Raw genomic sequence first — 11,008 nt, forward strand, 5'->3', positions numbered from 1 at the left:
AGGGAGCTGAGCTAGCTCGAATAAAAGACTCTCTGCTTTTGCATCGGACTCAGCTGGCTCCCTGGTGTGTTCTATTGGGGATCTTGAAATCTGGGCATAACAAGCAGGATGCCACAGAGTTTCCAAGGTGAGGCTGAAAGGGAAGTAGTGGGCAAGTCCTGAAACTCCCTCTTAGGCACAGTAGTGAGTTATGACTTCCCCTTGCTGATGATGATTGGGAGTGAAAGTTTACTGAATGTTGGTTTGCTGAGAGCAGAGACTGCATTCACAGGGCTCAATATATATCTGGTGTTATGCAAAGAGCTAAGGTCCAAGAAAACGTCAGCTTTTTCTTGCTGATTCCAAAGAAACAAGCCAGAGGACTGGCCATGAAGGAGAGTTTTATTATGACTTATGTGTCCACCAGTGGCGGCCGGCTGGTGAAGTTTTCCACAGCACAGGCTTTCCGAGGTCAGGGTTATATAGTGTTATATTGGAAATCAGCGAGCCAAACAGAGGACGCCTTAATCAATCAGTAAGCCAAATTTGGAGTCTTTATTACGCCGGCGATCTCAGAGGAGTTATCTCCAGAGTCTAAGCAAAGCGACATGGAGGAAGTTTTCCCTTTATACCCTCCCGATTTCTTTGTAGGCTTTACAAAGAGCCCTATGTACTGGGAGATATTTTGCAGGAAGCTTGTAGCCTTGAGCACAGCACAATTCAGTAACCGTGAGCACAACATAATTCAGGAAACTAAAAGACACCTGGCATGGGAGTAACCAGGGACAGACCAGACCCACAAGGCCAGATAATTGAGCTTATTTTCCCTATTATTTGAGCACGGGTGTTTACAGAAGCCAAGAATAGCAGAGTTAATTCAGAGAACAAAGGACCAACTATGTTTAGTGGAAAATGTCAAACAGAAGTTTTTACAACATTGAGGTTACAGGAACAAGATGGAGTGCCGATGCTTCAATAGAATTCAGAAAACAAAGCAATGGCACAGGTGGGGTGTGTATGTGGCGGGGGGGGGGGGGGGGGGAGGGGGGTGGTGGTTGGGGTGTATGTGTGTGTGTAAGCTGTGTGAGATCAAACGCTAGCTGTTTCTCTGTAGTTGTTTACAGTCTGGCCTCACATCTAGAACAGCTTCTTTCTGAATGTGCCGAGGAGCTGGCCAGGCTCCCCAGGTCTCACAGTTCACTTACAGGCGGCCTTCATCAGATTCCCACAGTTTGGGAGGGGGAGTCAGAGCTTGGGAAGGGGCCCATGTTCTCACATACTATTCACTCCACCCAACACGGGTACCTTCTTTCTTCACTCCCGTACCATCTCTTCCTTACATCTTCCGCATATATCCTGGGGAGGAAGGAGAATGGGTGAGCCATTGCATCTGTTTCTACAGCAACTATATAGCATACAGCAAAGGAATAACAAAAGACTTACACATACCAGAATCAGAGAGAGAGGATGGTGTAATGTCCCTTCCCAGCTTGACCTGTTCTTGGACTCACTCAGAAATAACCAACTTTACAATAACCCATTTTTCTTATGTCTTTAAAAATCTGTTACCATAGAGGCGGCTGGAGCCCGACCCCACAGGAGAGTGGCTAGGCCTCCTCAGTGGCCATGAGGTGCTCATCCCAAGGAGGAGGCCTGTGGCATGGATGTGGCTTCGAAGAGGCAGAAAGTGCAGCTATGTTAGTTTATAGGTACAGTGAGACTTCGTCCATAAATTCAAGACCAGAGTGATTATTATAGAAAAGAAAGTTGGATCAAATTGTGTATTAGACTTGTACTGAAGGCCACATGAATCATAGAGAAAGGAATTCAACTGGTTTGAAAGCAGAACTTGAAGACAAGCTACAGGTAAATAATCAGAAGAGAAAAAGATCGAATGATGGCTAAACTGAATTTAAATGCTGTGGAAGAATGAAACATTTTCTAATGATAACAGGAGTGAAGTATATGATCCCAAATCTGCTTCGATACTTTGTGGAGTATAAGAAAAGATCACACATTTGGGATGATTTGCAGCCGAAAAAAAGCATCACACTCTGTAGGAAGATATCATGGAGGATCCTTGTAATACAAGAGTAGGAGCTCAGTCATTATAGGAAGTCGGTTTGTCCTTCCACCACTCAGAAAGAAAACTTGATGGGGCCATGAATGCGTTATACCAAAGAACTAGAGACTCTTTGGGATGGAGGGCATATGTTCTTTGAGATTGGATTGTTTAGGGCATCCTTACAGGACACATTTAATCAAGTCAAGCACCAAAAGGCTAACACTCTTTCCTGGAGAGAGAAAGGCTAAGATCTCTTTGACTCAAAGAACGCCACCTGCAGGCATTCGGCAGCCAGCATTGCCTCCTTCCTCACCTTGCAGTCAGGAAAGAGAGATGGGGGTGATCAGGGGAGTGTTTCATCATATACAGCAAGTCAGACCAACAGAGAGTCTAAGAAAGATGCAACACAGCTAGACCATCTGATCCAGGGGGCTTGGGGGATGATTGCGTGGCACCCCCTTAGCCACTTCAACCCCTACAGACGTCCAGGAAGCTGGACTTTCTCCTCAGTCCCTCCAGGCTTCTGGCCACCACAGACTGGGAACCCCATTCTTGACCGTGTTGTCTTTGTTTCAGCCTGAGACTAACTTAGTCTGTGCTGGAGAGAGTCAAGACTCACTGGCTTGTTCCTTCGCCCAGGACTTGGAAAGTTCTTGCTTGCTGGACCAAAAGGAGGGGGAGAAGGATTCTTCCTGGAAAAGGGAATGGCTTCATGGATCAAGAGAAAGAACGACAGAGTATGGTGAGATGCAGTAAACCACCTGGGGGCAAGGGCCAACAGCCCTGGGACAAGCCTACATGGGGAAAGTGTCTGCCAGAGAGAATAGGCAGGCCCCTGTCCTCGTTCTCACACACCGGGAGTCCTGGAGTGCAGAAAACACAGAAGCAGTGAGACAAAGGTCTTGTCCTGTTCCTGTTCCAGTGAAAAGAAAGACATGGACTCTGGGAGTCTGCTTTTCACTGAGGATTCTCAGGGCCAGCGGGTCATTGCTCACAACTCTAGAGTTCCTTTCTGAGCCATAACCAGGGTTTAGGGCAGGCTCCTAACAGCCCTTGGGCTCAGTGCCAGGATAGGCTCCCAGTTAAACCTGCTGCCCGATTTGCTCTTTTCCCAGGACTCTGATGGTCATCAAGTTATCAGGCACCAAGTCTAAATGTCTTTGAGGGTTTGGTTTTAAAAATACTCATGGAGGTATGGAATGAAGCTATTGTTGAACATTTTCTTTATGTAAATAAAGCTGGTGGTGACACTTGTTGAGACAAAAAAATATGTATATATTACCATAACTTATACATTCCATTACCAACTGAATTAGAATTCTTAATTCTTAGAAAATTTAACTTGTAGTGACATCTAAAAGCAAGTAATTAGCATTTTTTAGATGGGCAGATTCATGTATACATTTCATAACTTCTAGAAACAAGTGTTTTTCATTGGCAAATAGATTCACATTTTCAAGAGACATACTTCAAATAAAGTACAAAATATATTAATTCACAGATTCAAATTTATTTGTTCTTATTAACTGTATGAGATTTTAAAGTTAATTATTACCCAAGCCATTTTATTGACAAATTTTGTAACAGAGATAAATAACATGAACTTTGTTTTGTAAACTCAGGCAAAACAAACAGGTATTTTATGTTAATAACTTTGAAAGACCTTCACTAACCTTAAACCACCATTTGAATTCTTGGTGATTATTGCATTCCTTTAGTGTCCTTGCCAACTTTTAAAAATGCTGGAGATGAGGGAGGGTATTAGGCTTGGACAACTTCCACCACTTCAGTTTTAAAAGTGTCAGTTTTTGCCTCTCACAGTGGGGTGGGGCAGTCACCCCTACTGCTCCTGCTGCCCACACAGTTTGGGGGAGGCACCAATTCCTGCCCTGTCCCCGGGACCACAGCATTCTCAGGGCCTCCAGAAGAATTTAGGGTGCTTAAAAGACCCATTTACTTTTTAAAATATGTTTTTATTGATTTTAGAGAGAGAGTGGAAGGGAAAGGGAGATAAATACTACTGGGGATGGAGCCTGCAACCCAGGCATGTGCCCTCATCAGGAACTGAACTGGTGATCTTTCAGTTCATGGGATGATGCTCAACCAACTGAGCCACGCTGGCCAGGCAAGAGACACATTTTCTTTATTTTCCTTTCATTTGCCAGAATCACACCACTGATTCCAGGACCAAAAATAGTCCTATTGTTGCAGCCAAAGATAAACTGAGTGGGGGGGTGGGGGGGTGAAAGGATTAAGGAAAAGACAGACAACAGAATGAAAGCTGGGTCTCGGTGGGACGCTGCCTCCCTGATGAGGAGACAACGACAGCGCCCACAAGCCATGTCTTTATTTTATAGCAGATGCCACGAGGCAAAGCAGGGGCGTGATCACATTGTTTACAGCATTCTCCTGAGTTCCAACCCTACTCAACTACATGCACCTGAACTCTAGCACAAGGCACGTGGGGCTACGTGTTTGGACTATAGGTTCAAGCTTACAACCACAGCCGTTGGCTATAATTGTGCTGGGAGGACCCTGCCCTCCAGCTGGGACTTGCACGTGGCAATGAGAGGACCCTGTTCTTTCATTAGTCCGAGGCTTGAACCTGGCCAAAACACCGTAACCGCGCCCCACATCTCCCCCTTTACTTTTGTTTTTAAATACGCCTATCTACATTATCCAAAAAACTCTAAATAAATTATTCAACATAATCAAAACATCAAAACAAACCCCTGGTTATTAACAAAACCATAAACAGTAATGAGAACAAAATTCTGGCTAATAACAAAGCAATACCAACGCAAAATATCTTACTCAAAGTCCTTAGATTTTAGCTCTGCAAGATTTCACAGAAAACTGACAGTTCACCAATGCTAGCATAGCTTCCACTTGCTTTCTTAACATTTGCTTGGCCTTAGTCGCCATCTTCTTCAGCTGACTCCATGCTGATACCTTGGTCACTAGCGTAGTAAGATGTCGCTGATGCAAAGATGTCGTTGATGCAAAACTAGTCCTCTGGATCACGCTGTTTGGACGGTTGACCTCGACACTGAGTCCGAACCAGTCCCAGTCAAATCAGCCTCGTCCATGCAGTTGGAAGTCTGGTCCCTTCTCAGCTTCTTTCTTTAGCCGCTGCTGCATGGAAATGAGCAGTCCTCGGTCCTACAGAGCTGGAGACTTCCAACTCTGAGTCTGGCGTTTCACACAGACCCAAAGTCCCAGGAAGCTATCAGGTCGCAAATGCAAAGATAACCAAAGCCTAGAAACAATGCAACTGCTGCAAGAGCTTACAATCTAGGTCTAAAATAAAAATTACTTCCTTAAACATCAACCACCACAGACATCTTCTGCTTTACAGTGGTTTAAACAAAACCTAGGCGATTTCTACCTTATTTTATATTTCCTAATTACTTCTTATTTTCTACTGCTTATTTTCTACTTATTTCTACTACTTATTTCTACCGCTTATTTCTACATTTCTACTACTTATTTCTATCTCTAAACTATGAACTATAGGTGGGCTTGGCTACCCCTGCCTAAACCTTCCTGGGTTGCAACCCCCCGCTTATTTCTCTATTCCTACAACTTATTTCCTATTCTCTATTTCTACGGCTTATTTTCTACTGCTTACTTTCGTATTTATCTCACTATTTCTACAACTTATTTCTTAAACCTATGAACACAGCAAAACCAAACTTAGTCTTTGGTTTTGGCTGCACAAGATTTTGTAGAGGACTGACAGCTAACTAATGCTAACATAGCCATAAACATGGCTGAAGGAGTAGCTTCCACTCCTTGCTTTTCTGCTATTTGCTGGGCTTCAGTTGTTAGCTTCTTTGTGCTTTTAGCTTAACTTTTCTGCTTTTAGCTTAACTTTCTGCTTTTTAGCTTAACTTTCTGCTTTTAGCATAACTTCTTATTTTCTTATTTTTGTTTCTTTAAGCTTACTCTCTGCGTGCGCCTTGGAGCCTCCTTTCACCTGACCACCTTTTTTATCTCCCCGGAACTCAGCCCCTGGTCGAGAGCCATATGTTGCGGCCAAAGGGCCTGCTCTGGCGCTCCCTGGTCCCAGAACTCAGTCTCTGGTCAGAGGCCATATGTTGCGGCCAAAGGTAAACTGAGTAGGGGGGGTGGGAGGTGAAAGGATTAAGGAAAGACAGATAAGAGAGTAATAGCTGGGTCTCGGTGGGACGCTGCCTCCCTGATGAGGAGACAACGACAGCGCCCACAAGCCATGTCTTTATTTTATAGCAGATGCCACGAGGCAAAGCAGGGGCGTGATCACATTGTTTACAGCATTCTCCTGAGTTCCAACCCTACTCAACTTCATGCACCTGAACTATAGCACAAGGCACGTGGGGCTACGTGTTTGGACTATAGGTTCAAGCTTACAACCACAGCCGTTGGCTATAATTGTGCTGGGAGGGACCTGACCTCCAGCTGGGACTTGCACATGGCAATGAGAGGACCCTGTCCTTTCATTAGTCCGAGGCTTGAACCTGGCCAAAACACCGTAACCGCGCCCCACACCTATTGGTGTTTTTCATATTGTCAATCAGGGTTGCCAACTAGGATTTCCCCCTGCATTCACACCACCTCCCATCCTGCCTCCACCAACTGGACTATGCGACTTGTTCTATAAAGAGCTGAGGTCTGAGAAAAACATCAGTGTGTTGCTTGCTAATTATTTTTTTTATGATTTCAGAGAGCAAGGGAGAGAGATAGAAACATCAATGATGAGAGAGAATTATTGATTGGCTGCGTCTTGCACACCTCGTACTGGGGATCCAGCCCACAACCCGGGCATGTGCCCTGACTGGGAATCGAGCCTGGGACCTAAGCTCTATCCACTGAGCCAAACCGGCTAGGGCTTGCCTGCTGGTTTTAAAGAAATAAACCAGAGGACTGGCTGTGAAGGACCTGGGTTTATTAGACTTATGTGGACACCGGTGGGGCCTGCTGGTGAAGGTTTCCGCATCACAGGCTTTCACAGTTCATGGTTATAGAGAGTCCAGAAAACAAAGCAAGCAGGTATGGGCAGGGGTGGGGTGTACCTGTGTGCAAACTGTGTGAGATCAAAATGCCAGCTGTTTCCCTGCAGTTTGCAGTCTGGGCTCACACACTCACCAGGCTCCCAAGGTCCCACAGTCCACTTCCAGATGGCCTTCCTCAGAGTCCCACAGGGTGCGAGGCTCACATACCATACACTGGTATATGTTATGGGATATTTCCAAAAGCATAAAGGACTCGGTGGATATGCCAAGAAGCTAAGCTTAAAATAAGAATCTGAAGTAAGAGAGTTTTTTTAAAAAAAGTTTTGATGACTGAGGGAGGAAGATTAACCATAAGGCTGGGCAACTTAGGGCCTTTGTTGACCTTTGCCAATGAGATTGAAATAATGGAGTAGGCACAGAGGCACTAGTGACTGGAGTTGAGAAAAGAATTAAAGCAAGGAATTGAAAGTCTGCTGGAAATGTTTTTTGGAAGCAGCTTGATAGAGGAGGCACAGGGAAGGGTGCCACCTGGTGTGAATTCAAGGTACTGAGAGAAAGAATAAAACCAAAAAAAAGCTCATGTGAACTCTGGATTATTGGGGAGGGAAAAAAGCAGCCAGATAAATTAGTTTAGGCTGAACCTTACTTTGGTTTGCTCTCTTAGTCTCCAAACTCCTTCAACACTTCCAGCTTCGCACATGTCGCCTCTCCTGCCTCAGAACACCCAGTGCTGCCCAGATGCACTGGCTGAGCTCTCAGGGCCTCTAACTCCCAGCAGCAGCCAGGACCCATCTGCAGGCAGGACTCACAGGCCTCCATGAGGTCATCTGCCCATCAAGTCTGTTCCTGGTGCTTATCCTTCATTTTGGTTGGGGAGGCATGATCTATGCTGGAATCTAGTCAGAAACTCCCTCCGCCTGCACCTCAGCCATTGACTTCCCCAATTAAAAATCGTACTTTCACCTGCTTTGTGTTCCTCTGGGCATATTCCTCTTCTTAGAGTTGGACCTCAGGCAAGTTAATCTCTGTGCTTCAGTGTCCTCAGGGAGCCAAGACCCTTGTGATTTCAATGCCCCTATTATTTTGGCAACTAGAATGAAATGATTTAATTCTTTTCTTTCTTTTGAAATTTATCTATTTATTTATTGTATTAAATTTATTGGGGTAACATTGGTTAATAGAATCATGTAGGTTTCAAATGTATATTTCTATGATACATGATCTTTACATTGCATGTGTGCCCACAACCCTTTGTCAATACATTTGGCTTTTATTTTTTCCCCTCTACTACCCTCGACCTCCTTTTGTCTGGTAACCACCATAGTGTTGTCTGTGTCTATCAGTTTCAGTTTTATATCTCACATATGAATTAAATCATATTATTCTTACATTTCTCTGACTGACATTTTTTCTTTTTTTAAAATATATTTTATTGATTTTTTACAGAGTGGAAGGGAGAGGGATAGAGAGTTAGAAACACCGATGAGAGAAACATTGATCAGCTGCCTCCTGCACACCTCCCACTGGGGATGTGCCCGCAACCAAGGTACATGCCCTTGACTGGAATCGAACCTGGGACCATTCAGTCCACAGGCTGACGCTCTAACCACTGAGCCAAACCGGTTAGGGCCATTTTTTCTTTTTTAATGTATTTTTATTGATTTCAGAGAGGTAGGGAGAGGAAGAGAAAGAGATAGAAACATTAATGATGAGAGAGAATCATTGATCGGCTGTGTCTTACACACCCCACTCTAAGGATTGAGCCTGCAACCTGGGCACGTGCCCTGACTGAGAATTGAATCGTGACCTCCTGGTTGATAGGTCAACACTTAACCACTGAGCCATGCCGGCGGGACCTGACTGACATTTTTTGCATAGGATAATATTCTCAAGGTCAATTCATGTTATCACAAATGGCGGTATTTCATTTTTTCTTATGGCTGAGCAGTATGCATAGTATGTATCCACCACATCTTTATCCAGTCCTCTATCAAAGGACACTTGAGTTGTCTGCAATTCTTGGCCACTGTGAATAATGCTTCAATGAACACAGGGGTATATATATCTCTGTGAATAAATGTTTTTGAGCTTGGGGGTAGACACTCAGAAGAGGGACTGTTGGATTCTATGATAACTCTCTTCTTAATTTTTTGAGAATCATCCATACTGTTTTCCATAATGGCTGTACCAGTTTACATTCCCACCAGCAGTGAACGAGTGTTCCTTTTTCTTCACAACCTCTCTAACACTTGTTATTACCTGTCTTGTTGATAATAGCCATTCTAACAGGTGTGATGTGGTATCACATTGTAGTTTTTATTTGCATTTCTCAAGTAGCTAGTGAAGTTTAACATGTTTTCATATTCTGTTGACTCTATGTCTTCTTGGGAGAGCTGCTTGTTTAGGTCTTCTGCCCATTTCTTAATCGGATTGTTTGTTTGCTCTGTGTTGTCTGAGTTCTTTATGTATTTTGGATATTAGCCCCTTGTTGGAGCTGTTGTTTTCAAATATCATCTCCCATTCAGTTGGTTGTCTTTTTGTTTTGTTGTCAGTTTCTTTTGCTGCACAGAGCTTTTTAGTTTGATATAGTTCATGTCATTTATTTTTTCCTTTTCTTTCCTTCGTGGTCAAATTCATAAAATGTTCTCTACAACCAAGGTCCTTATGTTTAGGACCCATGTTTTCTTCTATGCAATTTATTGTTTGAGATCTTATATTTAGGTCTTTGATCCACTTTGTATTAATTTTTGTACCTGGGGACAAATGTAATCTAATTTCATTCTTTTGCACCTGGCTTTCCAATTTTCCCAGTGCCATTTATTGAAGAGACTTTCTTTTCTCCTTATGGTGTTTTGGGCTCCTCTGTCAAAAATTATTTGCCCATATACATGTGGTTTTATTTCTGGGCTCTCAATTGTGTTGCATTGGTCTGTGTGTTCGTTTTTCTGCTAATGTCGTGCTGTTTGGATTATGATAGCTCTGTAGTATAATTTGAAGCCAGGTAGTGTGATACCTCTGGCTTCATTCTTTTTCTCAGGATTTCTCTGGGTATTAGGGGGGCTTTGTTGTTCTATACAAAGTTGAAGTTTTTGGTTCTGTTTGTTTAAAAAAATGACTTTGGATTTTGACAAGGCTCACATTAAATGTATATATTATTTTGGGTAATATGGCCATTTTAGCTATATTGATTCTTCCAATTCATGAATATGGATTATCTTTTCATTTCATTGTGTCTTTTTCAATGTCTTTTAATCATGCTTTGTAGTTTTCAGTACACAGGTCTTTCACATCCGTTGTTCAGTTTATTCCAAGGTATTTTATTTTTATGGTTGAAATTGCGAAAGGACTTTTTTTTTCATTTATTTTTAGGTTTTATTGTTAGTATATAGGAAAGCAGTGGAATTTTTACATTGATTTTATATCCTGCAACTTTCAGTTTTACACCATTGTGTATGATATAGGCTGGAAGTTTGTCATATATGGTCTTTATGATGTTGAGGTACTTTCCTTCTATACCCCTTTTATTGAATATTTTATTTTATTTTTTATTTTTATTTATTTATTTATTTATTTATTTATTTATTTATATTTTTAAAATTTCTTTATTAATTAAGGTAATACATATGTGTCCTTATCCCCCCATTACCTTCCCATAACCCCCACTCATGCCTTCACCCCCCTGTAGTCTGTGTCCATTGGTTAGGCTTATATGCATGCATACAAGTCCTTTGGTTGATCTCTCCCCCTTATCCCCACCCTCATTTATTGAGTATTTTAATCATAACTGGATGTTGTATCTTATCAAATGCTTTTTCTGCATCTACTGATAAGATCATATGACTTTTTATCCTCTATTTTGTTACTGTGGTGTGTTACCCTGATTGATTGTATATGCTGAGCTATCCTTGTGCCCTTAGAATGGACTCCACTTAATCATGATGTATTATTTTTAAATGTATGATTGCATTCC

The 11,008-nt window shown here is 42.6% G+C and overlaps 1 pseudogene; it reads left to right on the forward strand.

Moving 5' to 3' along the window:
* Positions 1–293: 293 nt before the first annotated feature.
* Positions 294–3,198, forward strand: LOC139021587 (aurora kinase A- and ninein-interacting protein-like; annotated as a pseudogene).
* Positions 3,199–11,008: the final 7,810 nt, after the last annotated feature.

The sequence above is a fragment of the Myotis yumanensis genome, unplaced genomic scaffold, assembly GCF_028538775.1.
Source record: "Myotis yumanensis isolate MYYU_CA2020_CCGP unplaced genomic scaffold, mMyoYum1.0.hap1 SCAF_13, whole genome shotgun sequence".
Lineage (NCBI taxonomy): Eukaryota > Metazoa > Chordata > Mammalia > Chiroptera > Vespertilionidae > Myotis > Myotis yumanensis.